We start from the raw sequence: 19,417 nt of genomic DNA, 5'->3' as shown, positions 1-19,417 counted from the left end.
CATCGAGGATAAAAAGATGGGGTTTATATCATTTTGTTTGGGTTTATCCCTCTACATCATGTCATCTTGCTTAAAGCGTTACTCTGTTCTTATGAACTTAATACTCTAGATGCATGCTGGATAGCGGTCAATGTGTGGAGTAATTGTAGTAGATGCAGAATCGTTTCGATCTACTTGACACGGACATGCTGCCTATATTCATGATCATTGCCTAGATATTCTCATAACTATGCACTTTTCTATCAATTGCTCGGCAGTAATTTGTTCACCCACCGTAATACATGCTATCTTGAGAGAAGCCACTAGTGAAACCTATGGCCCCAGGGTCTCTTTCTTATTATATTGCATCTCTTTTATTTACATCACATCTCGTTTACTATTTTGCAATCTTTACTTTCCAATCTATACAACAAAAATACCAAAAATATTTACTTTACTATCTTTATGAGATCTCACTTTTGTGAGTGATCGTGAAGGGATTGACAACCCCTTTATCGTGTTGGTTGCAAGGTTCCTGATTGTTTGTGCAGGTACTAGGTGACTTGTGCATTGTCTCCTACTGGATTGATACCTTGGTTCTCAAAAACCGAGGGAAATACTTACGCTACTTTGTTGCATCACCATTTCCTCTTCAAGGGAAAACCAACGCATGCTCAAGAGGTAGCAGACTATCATGCCATGCTCATGCGAAAAGTAAAATTGCGTGGTTCTGCTAGGTACTGGCAAGGTGATCTCCAATAGGAAGCTGCCATCTAACATTATGTGGGCTAAGTATCTTTGTATTGCATTTTCCTTTTCCATTTCCCATCTTCGTATTTCCACCCTTTCTTCAACAGCAGCCCCCTCCAGTGTACTTTACATGCATGAATGACAGTGTGATAGAGTCATTCTCTCTCTTATCCCACTCAATAAATCAAACCATTTCTTTCTTCTAAGCCAATTTGAAATAGCCATAGCTTTTAAACCATATTTTTCATTTTTGAAACTTACTTTACATTTGAACTCCTTGCTAAAAATCCTTTAAAATGAGATCAATTTTGAATATTTTTCGACCGCGTTTAAACTCAAACACATATTTCACATATCAAAATAATCAGTTTCATAGCCTTGTTTCACAAAAACCACATCTATTTCATTAGAACATTTTTCAAATAACATATTTCATATTTTAAAATAATATGTTTCACGATGATACATTACAAATTCACCTTATGTGGTTACTATTTCATAATTCAGAACCTACATTTCACTTTTCACTACCTTGTTTAACAAAAATAACATATATTTTAATTGCATATTTTTTTAAGAACCTATTTGTTGGGGAACGTAGTATTTCAAAAAAAATTACCTACAATCACGCAAGATCTATCTAGGAGATGCATAGCAACGAGAGGGGTAAGGAAGTCCAGGATTAGGGGGTCCCCGGGCGTCCGGGCTATGTGACGTGGGCTGGACTGGTGGGCCATGAAGATACAAGATAAAAGGTTTCCCCCGTGTCCGGATGGGACTCTCCTTGGCGTGGAAGGCAAGCTTGGCGTTCAGATATGAAGATTCCTTTCTCTGTAAACCGACTCTATACAATCCTAGACCCCTCCGGTGTCTATATAAACTGCAGGGTTTAGGCCATAGGGGCGATCATAATCATATAGGCCAGACCTCTAGGGTTTAGTCATTACGATCTCGAGGTAGACCAACTCTTGTAACCCCTATACACATCAAAGTCAATCAAGCAGGAAGTAGGGTATTATATCCATTAAGAGGTCCCGAACCTGGGTAAACATTGTGTCCCTTGCCTCCTATTACCTTCGATCCTCAGACGCACAGTTCGGGACCCCCTACCCAAGATCTGCCGGTTTTGACACCAACATTGGTGCTTTCATTGAGAGTTCCTTTGTGCTGTCGACAAAGGATTCGATGGCTCGTTCGATCATCCACAATGATGCTGTTTCGGGGGAGTTTTTTTCCCCAGGCCAAATTTTCGTATTCGGCGGCTTAGCGCTGCGTGCCAACTCGATTGTCCACCTTGAGAAAATCGACAGCTACGCTCCGGGTCATCTGATCAGTTTCGGGAAACTAAACTATGTCGCTGATATTCGAGGAGATTTGATCTTCGAAGGGTTCGCGGCCCTGATTGCCGCTCTGGCCTTAGATCCAGAGCAGGCCGTCAGTTTCGAAGACGGGAGTTTAAAGCCCGCCGGACTCTCTGCAATTATGGACCTTGCTACTGGAGATCCGGAGGAGATGGCGTCATCGGCAAACCCAAAGAGGAACCAAACCCTCCTTACCACTAAAGCGCTGGACACTCCGTCGGACTCTAAGTCCAAACTCTCGAGGTCCGTGTCAAGCAGGCGCCGCCAGGAGGCTCCAACTCCGGACAACCCCATGGACCCTCGTCTCTCTGTCCAACCCTCGCCTTTAAACGAGGCTCTGGACTTAATGCGATCCCTCACCATTACAGAGGAATCATTTCCAAACTACGCCCAGCCTGGACTAGGGGCTGAGAGCGGGGAATTTTACGTCCCACCCACCACCCACTTCATAGCCACTGTCGAAGATCTAACCGACATGCTGGACTACGCCTCCGAAGACATCGACGGTATGGATGACGATGCCGGAGCCGAACAAGCACTACAAAAAAATACACTTCCGTGATGATACGTGTTTGTCATAGTAGGTCGCGTTTTCTTTCATGCATGTACATCCATGACGATTTTATGACAGAATCAAGATAGTCATACCTGTGCTGTCGTAGAAGTGTTCCATGACATTACGAAAATTATCATCACGGAAGTGTCCACTTCCATGACGATAAATCGCGCGTCACAGAAGTGCTTTCATCAAGGGTGACCGACACGTGGCATCCACCGTAACGGAATGCCGTTAAGCTATCGGGTCGGGTTTTGGATCCGATAACCCATTAACAGCCCCGACCAATGGGGATTTTCCACATGTAAAATCATCATTGGCTGGAGGAAACACGTGTCGGCTCATCGCTGGGACAGATGTCATCCACTCATTGGACAGAAGGCGCCTATGATACGTCAACACATGGCACGGCCCAACAGAGGCCCATTCCTATGAAAAGGCTGGCCCTCTTGACTTGGTCAAAAGGTGGCGGGCCGACCCATGGAAATCCTATTAACGGCATGTTCATATATAGCCCATTTACAGCCCGCTAACCCAAGGCCCGTTATGCCCTATTTGAATTAGGCCCAGTAGCGTCATCTGGGCCATCCAATATGATTCCAGCCCGTTTTCACTTCTGGCCCATGTATGGCCCATGACGTCTTTCGACCCATATGAGGCCCTATGTAACTCTTGGCCTATTAACGGCCTGTGGTGAAATTGGCCCGTAATGAACAGTGTATCACTTTACACCCATTAACGGCCCATGGTGAAACTGGCTCGTAAAGAACAGTGTATCACTTTTTACCCATTAACGGCCCGTTATTCCGTTGGGCCATTTCCAGCCCATGTTATCTTTCGGCCTTCTCAGAGCCCATTTATTCTTGGGCTATTTTCGAGCATTCGTTTACTTACGGCCCGTTACTGTCATTTTCTGCTTGTGGGCCAAATTCAGCCTGTGGTTACAGTCGGCCCGTTTGTGGTCCGTTAATACGTTGGGCCGTTTTGATAGCGTCATCAAATATGGCCTATTAACGATGGCCCATTATTGTCGGCCCATGAATGGACGATTCCAACTCTAGCCCATTTACGGCCAGAATGCGGTCTGTTTGGCCCATGTTTGGTCAATCAATCATACGGCCCGTATAAGGCCCATTGATGATACGGCCCGTAGAAGGCCCATTGATGATACGGCCCGTAGAAGGCCCATTGTTTCTACGGCCCGTAGAAGGCCCATTGTTTCTATGGCCCGTAGAAGGCCCACTGTTTCTACGGCCCATAGAAGGCCCACTATTTATACGGCCCGTAGAAGGCCCACTGTTTCTATGACCCATAGGAGGCCTAGTGTCACTACAGTAAATATTAGCCCATGGTTATTGTGGCCTAGTTTTAATAAATAGGTTATTGCAGCCACTAGCAAACCGCAGAAAAATACTGCACTAAATACAAGCAAACAAATAAACAAGACAACAAGGAAATAAATAAGCAAGAAACTTACACTAGGCTATCACGGCTATTACACATATTACATCCACTGGGCATCAAAGTTCGCCACCAGTGCAAATATAGGGAACACAACAGCATATAAACGCCGTAGAAAAACAAGTCCAGAACTGAAACCACTTCAGAAGAGCTCAAGAAACAATATCCTGGGTACCCATAATGCTCGCAAGATGCTTAGCAAGCTTATTAACTTTCTCTTGTTTGGCGCTTAAGTCCTCCAACGCTTGCTGTTGCACCAGAAAGTATGCATCTGAATTCTGCAGGGACTTCCTCAGTCCTTCGGCTTCCTGTCGCATAACATCTGATCGATGTCTTTCAACTTGAAGTTGAGACTCAAGAAGCTGAACTGATTCAGGCAACTAGTTCGAAGAGCTGGTGCCAGCAGTGGTAGCCAGTAACTCGAACACTACATCAAGACAAGACTTTGGGGTTGTCTCAGTGTCTTCAATATAGTTTTTATCAGCTTTCTTGGAGACCAACATGGATGTCTCACTATCTTGAACCTTATCTGCATTACTTCCTTTACCATTGCATAACATGGTACTCTTCTCCAATATTTTATCCGCGTTCTAAAAGAGAAACAAACAAACACATCTTAGGTTTACAATGTAGTATATGAAACTCATATTGGTAAACCAGTTCAGTACTAAGGTGGACAGGATAACAACATGAAACAAGCATATATCTATGTAGTATGGTCACTGTGTGGTCTATATCATTCTAGTTTATGTTTCCAAATCAAGATAGATACAGTTTGAATCATATCTATTTAAGACAAAGCAGCATAGACAAAATATAAGTGTGGGAAACTACACAGCAATAACAACACTTGTAATGTGCATGGCATGAGAACATAACTGTTTATTCAATTGAAACTGAAATCAACATAGATCAAGTTACAACAGCAAACAGCCAAACACGTTGAAGAAACAGGTTTAAAACATACCTGTTGCGCCATTGGAGTTTCAATTGCATCCTTCAAATTTGAAATTAGTTGGTATCAATAAATACAGTGATGCAAGAGCAAAGTAGTATGAACCATATCTACGGAACCTGACCTGAGAACAATTCTTCTTCTGCTTTAAGCGTTGACTTCGGGTTCGGAGTGGTGGTCCTCGTGATTTGGGCACTGCAGTTGCCTTACTAACTGCTCGTGTTTGGGTGCTCTGTGGTGGAGACGGTGCTGTGTCAACATGAACTGGGTGTCTATCTGCTGGGGTTGGGGTTAGAAGGGGTGTAGCTGGTTCTCTGTCCAACTGGGTAGGGGTACAATCTTCATGAGTGTGGGTTATGTGTGGTGGGGCTGGTTCTTGGGCAAGTACAACCGTGGTTCTATCTGCATCGACAGGTAGCACGATCTTTTCTGAAGACCATGTTTTTACTCCCACAGATACTGCCATCACTCCCTCCAATTAAAATGGCTGATAAACAAGAAAAGTAATTGAATGTACAGACATTATAAGATAGACAGGTGCAATGGATAGTAGGGAAGAAAACAGGTCATGAAATAATTCACATTTATGTTGTCTAAGCAAACAAAATAGCAGGACATAATTTCACATATATGATGGCTAATTAAACAGGATAACATGACACAATTTCACATGTATGATGGCTAACTAAACATGATAGAATGACATACTTCAAAATATGATGACTATGTAAACAGATGACATGATATAACTATACGATGTGTCTATTAAAGTGGTTGGCATGCCATAAATCACAAACATGCCGTCGATGGAAACATGATGGCATGATATAATTCACGGATAGAATGACATATTTTAAAATATGATGACTATGTAAACAGGATGAGATGATATAACTATATTATGTCTTTAGAAAATGGGTTGGCATGCCATAATTCAGATACATGCTGTCTATGTAAACATCATGGCAGGACATAATTCAAATATATAATTTATATACTAAGGAAGTGAGCAGAGGGCAATCACATATATGATGTGTCAACTAAGGAGATGGCATTCAATATTGTGTATATGATGTAAAAACTAAGCATTGCAATACAACATATGCATTATATGAGTAATATAACCCTACCAAGTTTGAGCATACACCTCAGGGGGATAATAGGACTGGTCATCTGCCTCTGAATCCTCCTCTGAAGAGCTATCTATAACCACCAAGATATCTGCTTCAGCAGGTAGCATTGTCTGCTCTGAAGACCTTGTTTTCACTCCAGATTTCTCCATCACCAATTCAAATGGCTGATGCACAGGAAGAGTAGTTGAATATACAAAGATTGTCGACAAAAGCAATGAGAAATACAGAAAAGGACAACATGATATAATTCACATATATGACGCTTGCCTAAACAACATGGCATTGCATAATTCACATACATAATGCCTTGCAACAAGATAACATTGCATAATCCACATATATAATGTCTTGCAACAAGATGGCATTGCATAATTCACATATATGGTAATTAGACACTCAACATGTGGTATTCACACAAAGCATGTCTAAACTAACCAAATGACATAGCAATGCAAGATACCATACACACGATATGAGCAACATAACCCTGCCAAGTTAGGGTTGTCGGATTTTGGGTTCCGGCAGACCCTTGAGGTTCGAACACTGGGGTGCGCGCGGAGATTTCGCCTCCTACCTACCTGCACCCCTCCGCCATGCTTGGATCTAAACTAAGGAAAGCACAACACAAGAGACACAGGGTTTATACTGGTTCGGGCCACCGTTGTGGTGTAATACCCTACTCTAGTGTGTGGTGTGTGGATTGCCTCTTGGGCTGATGATGATGAACAATACAAGGAAGAACAGCCTCGCGAGGGTCTGTTCTTGGCTGGGGCGATGAACTGCTCGGAGGAGTTCAGTCACCTTTCTCTCTCTCTCTGCTCTCCTTTGACCGTCCCCCTTGTTGTGTGGGTGGATGGTCCTATTTATAGAGGCCCTGGTCCTCTCCCCAAATATTGAGCGGGAAGGGATCCAACAATGGCGGGCTAATTTGAAGGGGGACAGGAAGTATCAGCTATCCTGACAAAAGTAGTCTTCGCCTGCACAAGGCTCTGGTGATGACGCCGTCTTGGGCTCCACGGTGACCTCCGTCTCGTAGTCCTCCTGGTCTTGGTCTCGTTGCACCGAAATGGCAACCTTTTCCTGATGCCTCGGTACTCCGCGGCTGCGCTTGCCCCCTTTGCACCAAAGAGGAAAGGAGGACGCTGCGCGGGCTAGCACCCGCCTGGCGCCCTGAGTTGTCACGGCTTGCGTCATGGGCACCTCGCGAGGTACCCCGCCTTGATCTCTCTGCCTCCTCGTGAGCCAGCCTGATGGGGCCATGCCTGAGGAAGCTCCGCGTCGTCCGCCCCGCGAGGCTTGGCCCCTCGCGAGGGTCTTGGGTTTGTGTTGGTGAAGATGGGCCATGCTGGGCCCCCCTTTGAGCCACGCCGCAGGCCGCAGGTAGGCAAGTCTGGGGACCCCGTTCCCAGAACGCCGACAGTAGCCCCCGGGCCCAAGGCGCGCCCGGACTTGGCCGTGCATGGAGGCGGAAGGGCAAGAGCGAAGCGCTGCGGGCCCTAACAGCCTGCGGCCTTGGGCGCCACGTGGCGGTTGATTGGACGTGGGCGTCTCCACTTCCCCATGGTGCCTCGGCAACTGCATTGACTGGACAAGTCCCTGCATGCAAAACGGGTCATGATTACCTACGATCGTGGAGGTCGGCAGTTGGCCTCCGCCGGCTATAAGTACGGGACGGCGTGTGCCCTTCCGGTTCATCTCCCCTTGCTTCTCCTTCTTCTTCATGGCCCCGTCGAGGAGGTTCTCGGCCGCGGAGAAGGGGAAGGCTTGCCAGGTAGAGCATGCCTCTCCCCTGCCCAAGCGCGGCCGAGGGCGCCCCCGCAAACATCCTGTGGCCACCATGGCAGCTCCCCGCGGCCGCGGAGATGCTTCCAGCGCGGTGGCGGGCGGATTGTTGCGGCCGGGGGGTGCGCTCCGGCTGTGCGTCCCGCTATGCTGCGCTTTCGCGCTGCAGAGGTGTTGTCGGAGTTCGTCGTGTGGTCGGCGGAGCCGACTAGCACCCGGCTCCCACTTCCTCGCTTCCTCCTCGGCGATCTCCCGGCCGGCGCCCCGGGCAGCTTCTGGCTTCAGGCCGACGACTGCTGCAGCCGGGCCTCATGGGTTTCACTGGAGGTCTCCGCGGCCGGGAGCCTGGCCCTGGCCCGCGGTTGGCAGACGTTAGCCTGCGCGTGTGGCCTGGGCCGTCGGTGCACCCTATACTTCAGGTTCGATGGCGGTGCCACCCTCTACGTGAGGGTGTTTGGGGAAGATGGTCACCTCGCGGGGTGTTGCTCCGAGGGCGACGACCGCGGCTGGGAACCCGGCTCCGGCGATGATGGAGAGGACGACGCTTGCGGGGCTGGCGGCGCTCAGGGTTCCTCAAGCTTCTCCGGTTCTTCTTCAGGCGGCGACTCTCCTAGTGGTGGCCGCAGCCAGCCCCCACGCCGTCGTATCTGCTTGGGGGGTGGTGGCGCGTCCGCCCACCGACGCGCCCTGGTGAAGCATGAGAGGGAGTCCGCCTGAGCTCCGGAGGCAGCTCGGGCTTCCCTGCGGGCCGGTGCGAGGCGAGGCGCACTAGATTTGTTTTTTCTCTTCCCTTTTCCTGCATAAAGAAGGACAGTAGTGTGGTGCCCCGCGGGGGCGTATATGGGTTATTGCTGTTAATTATCGTTTTGCTTTCTTCATCGTACCTTCCCACTATGTGCCCGCGCGTGGATGGCTCCCGGCCCCAGCCGTGGGGGCGACCGACCAGGCCCTATGTTTGTGTCGCGGTGCCCGAGGGGCACAGACTGGAGGGGTGCTCCTACAAGGGGCCCAGGTCGCGAACCCTTTGAGTGACTAGGATAGGAACACTCGCGAGGGCGCTCGGCTCTCCTCCTCGCGAGGCCTTGCACAAGAGAAATCGAGGCAGGAGCGTGAAAAGCCGAAGAACCGCAAGCCAAAGACGGCAACAACTTCAATAAAACTTCAAATGAAGAAGAACAAGCCAACTGCGGAAAGCAAATGAAAAGCCGCGTCTGGCACCTAGTCTACTCTTCGACGTCTTCTCACCAGCGCGGAGCTAAGTGCTGCCACTGGGCGTGGGAGGGAGCCCCAGGGCCTGAGGTCGGCGCTCCTGAGACTCCGGGGCGTGTACAGCCCCAACTCATTATTACGTGAGAGTGTCACGGGCGGCGAGCTTCACAGGCATTCACCTTGCTTCACGGGCTCCGGGCCTTTTCCAAAACGCGATAGCTTCACAGGCATTCGCCTTGCTTCACAGGCTCTGGGCCTTTTCCAAAATGCGATAGCTTCACAGGCATTCGCCTTGCTTCACAGGCTCCGGGCCTTTTCCAAAACGCGATAGCTTGACAGGCATTCGCCTTGCTTCACAGGCTCCGGGCCTTTTCCAAAACGCGATAGCTTCATAGGCATTCGCCTTGCTTCACAGGCTCCGGGCCTTTTCCAAAACACGATAGCTTCACAGGCATTCGCCTTGCTTCACAGGCTCCGGGCCTTTTCCAAGACGCGATAGCTTCACAGGCATTCGCCTTGCTTCACAGGCTCCGGGCCTTTTTAGGGGTAGAACCTCCGGAGGTGCTGGATGTTCCATGCGTTCTGGACCGGCACTCCCTCCTGAGTCTCCAAGCGCGCTGAGCCGGGCCTGGAAACATGAACAACCTTGAACAGGCCCTCCCACATGGGAGAGAGCTTGTGCAGCCCCTCCCTGGAGAGGACCCGCCTGAGCACGAGGTCTCCTACCTCGAGTGTCCTGGGGCGGATGTTGCGGCAGTGATATCGCCGCAGCGCTTGTTGGTACCTCGCCGCTCGTAGCGCGGCTTCTCGGCGACGTTCCTCCCCCAGCACGAGGTCCATCCCCCGCATGGCGTCCTGTTGCGCCTCGTTGAACGCCAGGACCCGCGCGGAGCGACGTCTGACCTCGTGAGGGAGGACCGCTTCGGCCCCGTAGACCAGGAAGAACGGGGTCTCCCCAGTCGGCTTGGTCGCGGTTGTGCGGATGGACCACAACACGGACTGAAGCTCGTCGTACCAACCTCTGCCGCAGGCCTCCAGCTTCTTCTTAAACGTCCTGGTCTTGAGGCCCCTCAGGACCTCCGCATTGGCTCGCTCGGCCTGGCCGTTGCTTCGGGGGTGCGCCACCGAAGCGTAGCATATCTGCGTTCCAAGGTTAGCACAGTACATTTTGAAGAGGTTACTGGTGAACTGCGAGCCGTTGTCCGTGATGATGCGATTCGGCACCCCGAACCGGCTCACGATGCCCTTGATGAACTTGACCGCGGAACCCGCAGGAATGGTGCGGACAGCCTCCACTTCAGCCCACTTGGTGAACTTGTCTACCGCAACATAAAGGTAGCGGTAGCCCCCTGGCACCCGAGGAAACGGACCCAAGATGTCGAGCCCCCAGACTGTGAATGGCCATGAAAGGGGGATAGTCTGCAAGCCCCCTGCCGGCTGATGGACCTGCTTGGCGTGGAACTGGCAGGCCTCACAAGCTTTCACTAGTTCAACGACGTCATTGAGCGCGGTGGGCCAATAAAACCCACTGCGGAACGCCTTGCCGATGAGGGTCGGTGACGATGAATGATGTCCGCAGTCCCCGCCGTGTATATCTTCCAGTAGTTCCTTCCCTTGCTCCCTAGAGATGCAGCGCAGGGATACATCGTTTGGTCGCTTCCGGTAGAGCTCTCCATCTCTGATGTAGTATGCCGTGGCCTGGCGTGCCACTCGCTCTGCTTCCTCCTCCTTCTCCGGCAGGGTCCCTTGCATCAAGTAGCTCCGGAGCTCCATGATCCAACATCCCTCCTGAGGTTCCATCGTCAGGAGCAGGCGTGCTCCTGAGGCCGGGCCACAGGCCGGAGCTCCGGAGGCAGGTGGCTGGGGGAGCTCCTCCCGGGGCTGAGCCGTGTTTGATAGTGATGGCAAGGCTGAAGGCTTGAAGAGCCGTTCCTCGAAAATGCCAGGCTCCTGAGGTAACCGCCTGGACGCGCGTTTGGCGATGTCATCGGCCTCTTGATTGGTGCCACGGGGCACATGCTGCAACTCCAACCCCTAGAACTGCTTCTCCATCCTGCGGACCTCTGCAAGGTAGGCCTCCATGTGCTCATCCTTCGACTCGTACACCTTGTTGGAGAAATTGACAAGGAGCTGCGAATCGCCCTTGATGGTGAGGCGTTTCACCCCCAGGGCAGCTGCGGCCTTCAAGCCCGCTATTAAACCTTCATACTCCGCTATGTTTGGAGACCTTTTCGCCTTGCTGGAAACAAAGCTGCACGGCGTATTAGAGTTTGTCCTGGGTGGGCGATATAAGCACCGCCCCAGCCCCTGCGCCGTGTCTGGAGAACGCCCCATCGAAGTACATGACCCAGCGTTCTGGCGCCTCGCTTCCCGGGAACAGGGACCGATCCTCGTCGGCCTTGAGGCCTGGCGCCTCCGTCCATTCTGCCACAAAATCCGCCAACGCTGCTCCCTTGATGACTCTGGTCGTGCTGAATTCGAGCTGAAACGCTTGCAACTCTATGTTCCACTCAGCGACTCTCCCACCTGAATTGGGGCTCCTGAGCACCCTCTCCAGGGGGTATGACGAGACGACCTTGATGGGGTGACCCTGAAAATAGTGCCGCAGCTTGCGTGAGGCCACCAGTAGCGCGAGGAGGAGTTTCTGGGGCATAGGGTACCGTGCCCTTGCATCCCGCAACACTGTGCTGACGAAGTACACTGGGTGCTCAACGAGGTGGAGTGCGTCAGTCCTGGCGGCTCCCTTTGGAGACCATGGCGCCTCTCGAGACAATGAGGCCTCCTGAGACTGGCCATCTGGGAGAGGGGCCTCTTCTGCCTCTGGTGCGCCCCTCTGCGGCGGCTGGTCCTCATCAGCCGTCGTGGCGGCTTCTGTGGGCCTTCCTCGTACCAGTTCCGCCTTGCCTCGGGCTGCTGTCGCGGTTTTGATTCGACGCTCCTCTCTGACTGCCACCAGGGCTGCGCTGGCGGAGTAGGGAGTGGCGGCGAGGTAAAGCACCAGGGGCTCTTGAGGGCACGGAGCCACCATGACCGGTGGGCTGGTCAGGTATTTCTTGAGATCCTGGAATGCCTTGTCGGCCTCTTCAGTCCACTCGAAGGGCCCCTTTTTCTTCATTAGCTGGAAGAAGGGCAGCACTCGCTCCCCCAACTTGGAGATGAAGCGCCCTAGCACGGTCACACGCCCCGTGAGCTTCTGCATTTCTCTAAGGGTCTTTGGCGGGCTCATGTCTTCCACTGCTTTGACCTTCTCCGGGTTAGCCTCAATGCCTCGGTGAGACATGAGGAAACCCAAGAGCTTGCCCGAGGGGACTCCGAACACACATTTCTCTAGATTGAGCCATAGGTTCACTGCGTTGAGGCTCGCGAAGGTTTCCTCCAGGTCTTGTATCAAGGTCCTGGCCTCCCGAGATTTTACCACGATGTCATCGACGTAGGCTTCAACATTCTTCCCGAGTTGCGGGCCCAAGGTGATATGCATCAGCCGCTGAAAGGGCGCCCCTGCGTTACGCAGTCTGAATGGCATGCAGGTGTAGCAGTACACCCCACACGGGGTTAGGAAGGCCATCTTCTCGACGTATTCAACTGCCATCTTGATCTGGTGATACCTAGAGAAGGCATCCAGGAAGCATAGCAGGTCGCATTCCGTAGTGGAATCGATGATCTGGTCGATGCGGGGGAGCAGGAACGGATCTTGCGGGCACGCTTTGTTGAGGTTGGTGAAGTTGACAGACATGCGTTCCTTCCCTCCCTTCTTTGGCACAACGACAGGGTTGGCCAAACAATCTGGGTATCGGACCTCGCGAATGACCCCAGCAGCCTCTAATTTGCGGGTCTCTTGGACGATGAAGGCCTGCTTTTCTGTGGACTGCCACCTGGCCTTCTGCTTCACAGGGCGCACGTTGGGGCACACGTTGAGGTGATGCTCGATTACACTCCTGGGGATCCCTGCCAACTGGTCTGGCTCCCAAGCGAATACCTTCTTGTTTGCGCGCAGGAACCTGACCAGGGCCTCCTCCTGCTCGGGTTTGAGGTGGGCGCCTATGGTGAAAGTGGCGTTGGTGGATCCGTCCTCGTCGACGGGTATCTGCTTGGTTTCTGCCTTGTCTTGGGTGAACAACTGTTTCTTCTTGGCGGGCACAGCCCCCTTGGGCTCGGGGGCCTCCAAGGCGGCGGGCCGTGCCGACGCCGCTGTCTTGAAGACGAGCTTGAGCACCCGCAGAGCATCCCCAGTGTCCCCGTGCACGGTGAGGACACCGCTGCTCCCGGGCATCTTCATGAGGTTGTACGCCGGGTGCGTCGCGGCCATGAACTGGGCTAGCGCTGGGTAGCCGAGGATGGCGTTGTAGGGGAGGCCGATGGGGGCGATGTCGAAGTCGACCAGCTCCGTGCGGAAGTTGTCGTAGGTGCCGAAGGTCACTGGGAGCTGGATTTGTCCCAAGGAGTCGGACGACTTGCCCCCAACGCCTGAGAAGGGCCGGCTGGGCTGCAGCCGTTCCAGGGGTATGCAGAGGAGGTTGAAGGCCTCGACAGAGAGCACGCTGAGGCCTGCCCCGCCATCGATGATAGTTCTGGTGACGGCCACCTGGCAGATGGTGGGGGTGCACAGCATGGGGAGCGCGCCCGAGCAGGCCGAGCTGGAGGGGTGGTCCTCCGAGCTGAAGCTCGGGCCGGTCTCGGGCACCGCCCGATCCAAGGGAGCCCCCTGCCGCGTGGAGGCGGCGCTGACCCGGCGGATGAACGGCTTGACGTGGTAACTTGTAGGCGGCGCCTGCGAGCCGCCCAAGAGGGCCGCGACGACTGGGGGTGTTGGTGCAGCGCGATAGGCGGGGGAGAGGTTGCCGGGCCCCATGGGCGCGCGGAGCGCGCGGGACGAAGAACCAGCTGGGGCGAGCGAGGGGGTTGCAGTGCGGCTATCTTGCCGCACGGGCGGATGCCGGGACGATGCTTGCCACTCGTCCCCCGCCGGGCCGGTGGCGGCGTTGACGGCAGGTGATGGGGAACGGCGTGGATGCCCACCGACAGGGGCCGTCTGGGCGACGCGGGAAGCGAGTGGGCCCGGTGCTCGGCGCGGGCCCAACGAGCGTCAGACATGCGCGCGACGGTCGGAGGAGAACGGGGCGGTGGAAGACGAATTCCGACGCACCCCTACCTGGCGCGCCAAATGTCGGATTTCGGGTTCCGGCAGACCCTTGAGGTTCGAACACTGGGGTGCGCGCGGAGATTTCGCCTCCTACCTACCTGCACCCCTCTGCCATGCTTGGATCTAAACTAAGGAAAGAACAACACAAGGGACACAGGGTTTATACTGGTTCGGGCCACCGTTGTGGTGTAATACCATACTCTAGTGTGTGGTGTGTGGATTGCCTCTTGGGCTGATGATGATGAACAATACAAGGAAGAACAGCCTCGCGAGGGTCTATTCTTGGCTGGGGCGATGAACTGCTCGGAGGAGTTCAATCACCTTTCTCTCTCTCTCTCTGCTCTCCTCTGACCGACCCCCTTGCTATGTGGGTGGCTGGTCCTATTTATAGAGGCCCTGGTCCTCTCCCCAAATATTGAGCGGGAAGGGAGCCAACAATGGCGGGCTAATTTGAAGGGGGACAGCAAGTATCAGCTATCCTGACAAAAGTAGTCTTCGCCTGCGCAAGGATCTGGTGATGACGCCGTCTTGGGCTCCACGGTGACCTCCGTCTCGTAGTCCTCCTGGTCTTGGTCTCGTTGCACCGAAATGACAACCTTTGCCTGATGCCTCGGTACTCCGCGGCTGCGCTTGCCCCCTTTGCACCAAAGAGGAAAGGAGGACGCTGCGTGGGCTAGCACCCGCCTGGCGCCCTGAGTTGTCACGGCTTGCGTCATGGGCACCTCATGAGGTACCCCCGCCTTGATCTCTCCACCTCCTCGTGAGCCAGCCTGACGGGGCCGTGCCTGAGGAAGCTCCGCGTCGTCCGCCCCGCGAGGGTCTTGGGTTTGTGTTGGTGAAGATGGGCCGTGCTGGGCCCCCCTTTGAGCCACGCCGCAGGCCGCAGGCAGGCAAGTCTGGGGACCCCCGTTCCCAGAACGCCGACAAGGGCATGCACCTCGGGGGGGGGGGGAATATGACTGGTCATCTGTCTCTGAATCCTCCTCTGAGGAGCTATCGGTAACCAGCAAGACATGCGCTTCGTCGAATAGCATTGTCTGCTATGAAGACCTTGTTTCCACTCCAGATTTTTCCATGACCGTGCCGAATGGCTGATGCACAGGAAGAGTAATTGAATGTACTAAAATTGTTGACAAATTTAACACCTAATAAAAAAATGATGGCATGATATAATTCACATATAAGATGACTCGCTTACCAGGGTGGCATTGCAAAATTCACATATATGATGCCTGGCTAGACAAGATGGCATTGCATGATTCACATATACGATAAAGAAACTAAACAGATGGCATTGACACAAAGCATGTCTAAACTAAGCAGATGACATCTTTAATGTATACAGTAAGCAATGCAAGGCACCATATGCATGATATCACCAACATCAGCATGCCAAGTTAGAGCGAAGACCTCATGGGGTAAATAGGAGTGGTCTTCTCCTTCTGAATCCCCCTCAGAATAGTTATCTTCCTCTTGATTACAATCTGAAATGGGTGGAGGGGGGCTGCCTTTGCACCCACCATGGAACGACGTCTGCATGAAATTTTATTGCCACGCAAGGCTCGTCTCTTTTGCTCTACATGATCAGTTCCATTGTCTACAATAACTGGCATGCATAGGAATAAAACATAGTGAGATTATGTAAGGAGTGCATGCACAAATCCAGAGTGATGGCAGCAAACTGTGGATAGACCCAAAACCAATGATAGCAGGCAGATAATAGCTTTAGTTAAAAATACAGATAATGGATCATTTGATGTTTGTTTGCACCCAACATGAAACTCATAGTAGACACCGGAGATTAACCAGATAGTAGACAGATAGTACTGATTGCTGCCCCAATATGTACCCCACAACCATTTAAAAACTCAAGTTTCAGCATTAGTTTGGACCTGACTCGGAGTCTAATAGGTGAACACGACGATAATGTAGCATGTCACCATATTAAGCGACGCATAACGTAAGCAGACACGGAAGAGTGCAACCTCTCTTGCAGACCCGTGTAGTCCTCAAGGTCATCTGCTTAGTTGATGATGGTAATGCAGTTGCCGTGGCTGCCAGCGGCGGGGAAGAAGATCTGAGGTGGCGAAAGACAGTCTGGAGAGCGGATCCCTGCTGTGGTGAACCCTTCCGTCGTTGGAGCAGCTGAGCTGGGGTGGAACACAGCGCCGCAGGAGTAGGACAAACCACACAAGGTTTTCTTTGACACATATCTGTAACAGAAGTAATTGAGTAAGGGCTTGTTTGAATTTGAGGATTCTAACAATGCAGGGATAGGAAATAGAGAGGAATAGGATAGGAATGCACGTGCAAAATAGAGAATTTAAAAACACAGGATTTCTGCCAATCTGGGTGTTTGATTCACAATAATTGGAAGATCACATGATGCAAAAAAGCATGGTGAGATTAAGTTAAACCACAAGAAAATGTACGGTTATAATGCTATTATGCTACTATCTCTTAGTATTGTGCTTGATGAATAGGAATATGAAAAGGAGGAGAAGTGGAAATTAGAATTCCTACAGTTTTTCTTTCAAGGAGACACTAAAGGAACAAATCCTACAGTTTTCCTTTGCTCCATTCCTTTGCACCAAATTCATGAAAAGTAGTACCATAGGAAACTTTCCAATTTCGATGTTTTTCATTCACTTTTCCTTTCAAGCACTGGCGATTCTAGTAGGCAGGCTTGAGCAAGGAAAATCCTACACTAAAAAAATGTTTTTGTGCTACTTCTATTACTTTGGACCCAGGCCACTGCCATACTAGCTCAACTCCCAGGCCCATCGACAAATGCACAGTTCAAACGCGCAGAGATAAATAATGATGGCGTTCAAGAGAGTCCATCACGGATAGCTAAGTTGCATGGTACCTCACTGCTTGTCATATAGTAGGATAAAATAATCGTATTTCCTGTTACTACGAGTGCTCAGTGGACAATATATATAACATGTAGAGTAAAAAGAGATGCAGTGTACAACCTCTTTGGCGAAGCCATGTCGATCTCATCGTGATTGGGTTGGTCGGTGAGGATGCTCCGGCTGACTTGGCTGTCGGAGGAGGGGAAGAAGATCTTAGGCGTATGGAGATGGAGCCCGAGGTACTGCTCCGCTGTGATGGAGGGTTTCATCGTTGGAGCAGCTCCGGTGAGTTGTACGATGCCGAGACTGAAGCAGGACAAGAGAGACAACGAACAACGTTAACCTAAGTGGAATTCTAATAGCATCTCCAATACATGACGTAAAATACATAACCACAAAGTGCTAGATGTAAAATACATCAGCCGCTCATCTCTGAACTTAACTGCCGAAACTGAATTTAACTGTCGAAACTAAACTTAACTGTTGAAACTGAATTTAACTGTCGAAACTGATCTTAACTGTCAAAACTGAACTTAACTGTCGAAACTGAATTTTGCTGTCGAAACTGAACTTTGCTATCCAAACTGAACGCACTAGCAAGGTGAGGCTACACATCGGTCGACTGACTTTTTCATCTCTGGTCAGTTGATTTTGCAGCCGTTGGATACGAAATCAAGGGCCTATGGTTCATCTTCAACCTCCACCCCCCTGAGCCGCCAGCCACCATCGGCCAAACAGCAGCCCCCCGCCGCCCGCGGACGGCGGTGCGCCGTCCCGCCCGCCCCAAAAACACTCCCCACCACCGGTCCGCCGCCGCCCCGGCCATCCCTCTAGGCCCCCCCGTGCCGAGCTTTTTCTCCAGCGATCCCCACGCCACCACCCCGCCACCGCCGGTGACCACCGCCCCCATCCCGAACCCTAAGATAGATAGTGGGGTACCTCTCCAGCGAGCCCCCCTCCCTGCTGCGGCTGGTTCTTCCTTCACCCCGGCGAGCCCCCACCCCCTGAAAATCGACTAACTCAAAAGTCAATTCAGTGGACTGAAGCGTAGCTAAATCAGAGCAGCATCGCAAGCAAGAGAAAGAGCGAGAGCAGCAGCGCGAGCAAGAGCAATAGCAAGAGCAGACCAGGCAGGGGACCGAGAGCAAGAGCAGAGCAGCAGCGTGAGCGAGAGCTAAAGCAGCAGCAGCTCCTACTGATGTGGATGTCGCCGCCGAGGGAGTGACGCCGTGGAGGAAGTGGTCGGCGACGCCGCCGTGGATGGAGCCGTGCCGTGTCGGCTCGGGACCGAGCGCCGACAGCACCGTGAGATCGAATCAAGAAGAAAATGCAGCGATTAGTGTACAACCTCTTTGGTGGCGCCGATTAGGCTGCAGCTTCATCCGAGGAAACAGTGATGATGATGCTCTTCCGGTGGTGCAGGTGAAGACGGTGGTGTGGGAATGGAGGTGGCGCGAAAGACGAGGGGAACATCGGGGCAGCTCCTTGGAGGTGGAGGATGGGGTGGCTGAACCGGCGGGACGATGAGATCGACGACGGATCCTCATCCGGTACGGTGGATGAGGGACGTCGAGGTGTTGCTGTGGACGACGTCGTCGGGGAAGAGGCTCCGGCTGGGTGGCGGACGGAGCAGTATGTGGGGTTTCGTCGCGGGTTTTCACGGCCTCGATGTACGAATGGGTGGGCGGATGGGATGGTAGTGGGGAACCATGGCTTAGAGACGCACTTGTCCGAAATGTGGGGTAAGTTACGAAAGTACCCCCACCAATTTGAGGCGGTTCTTTCGGTTCAGGGGTACCACGGGCATTTCGCGTGTCAGGATTTCACAGGAGGTGGGAGTTTTCGCGTGCATTGTAATTTTGGAATAGCAAGGCGCGGGTTGAGATGGAGGGAGTTGTCGGAGCACAACGAGACAAAGATATATCTTAAATATTTCGGGCTAACAAGGCGCGGGTTGAAGAGGCCGGAGTTTCGCAGCACGATAGACAGAGACGCTAGCTTGAATTTTCGGCATAACAAGGCGCGGCTTGAAATTTCGGAAGAACAAGCTTAACGTGTACCCAAAAAAGACAATTTGCACCTCAACACGCACAACACACACACAAACACCATTTAGACTATATTAGGGTACACGTGCATTGCACGCATGAGATTTGGCAACCAAATTATGAATAAATACCACATTATAGCATGCAAGCTTTGAGTCATATATGCATGATGTAGTTGTTCATTT

The 19,417-nt window shown here is 52.0% G+C and overlaps 1 pseudogene; it reads right to left on the bottom strand.

The window, feature by feature from the left end:
• Positions 1–19,417, bottom strand: part of LOC125546908 (putative amino-acid acetyltransferase NAGS1, chloroplastic) — a 274,358-nt pseudogene that overhangs the window by 16,070 nt on the left and 238,871 nt on the right.

Source organism: Triticum urartu, chromosome 3A (assembly GCF_056163025.1).
Source record: "Triticum urartu cultivar PI428250 chromosome 3A, HENAU_Tu73, whole genome shotgun sequence".
Lineage (NCBI taxonomy): Eukaryota > Viridiplantae > Streptophyta > Magnoliopsida > Poales > Poaceae > Triticum > Triticum urartu.
The sequence above is the reverse complement of the archived record's forward strand: the minus strand, read 5'-3'. Positions and strand labels throughout refer to the sequence as shown.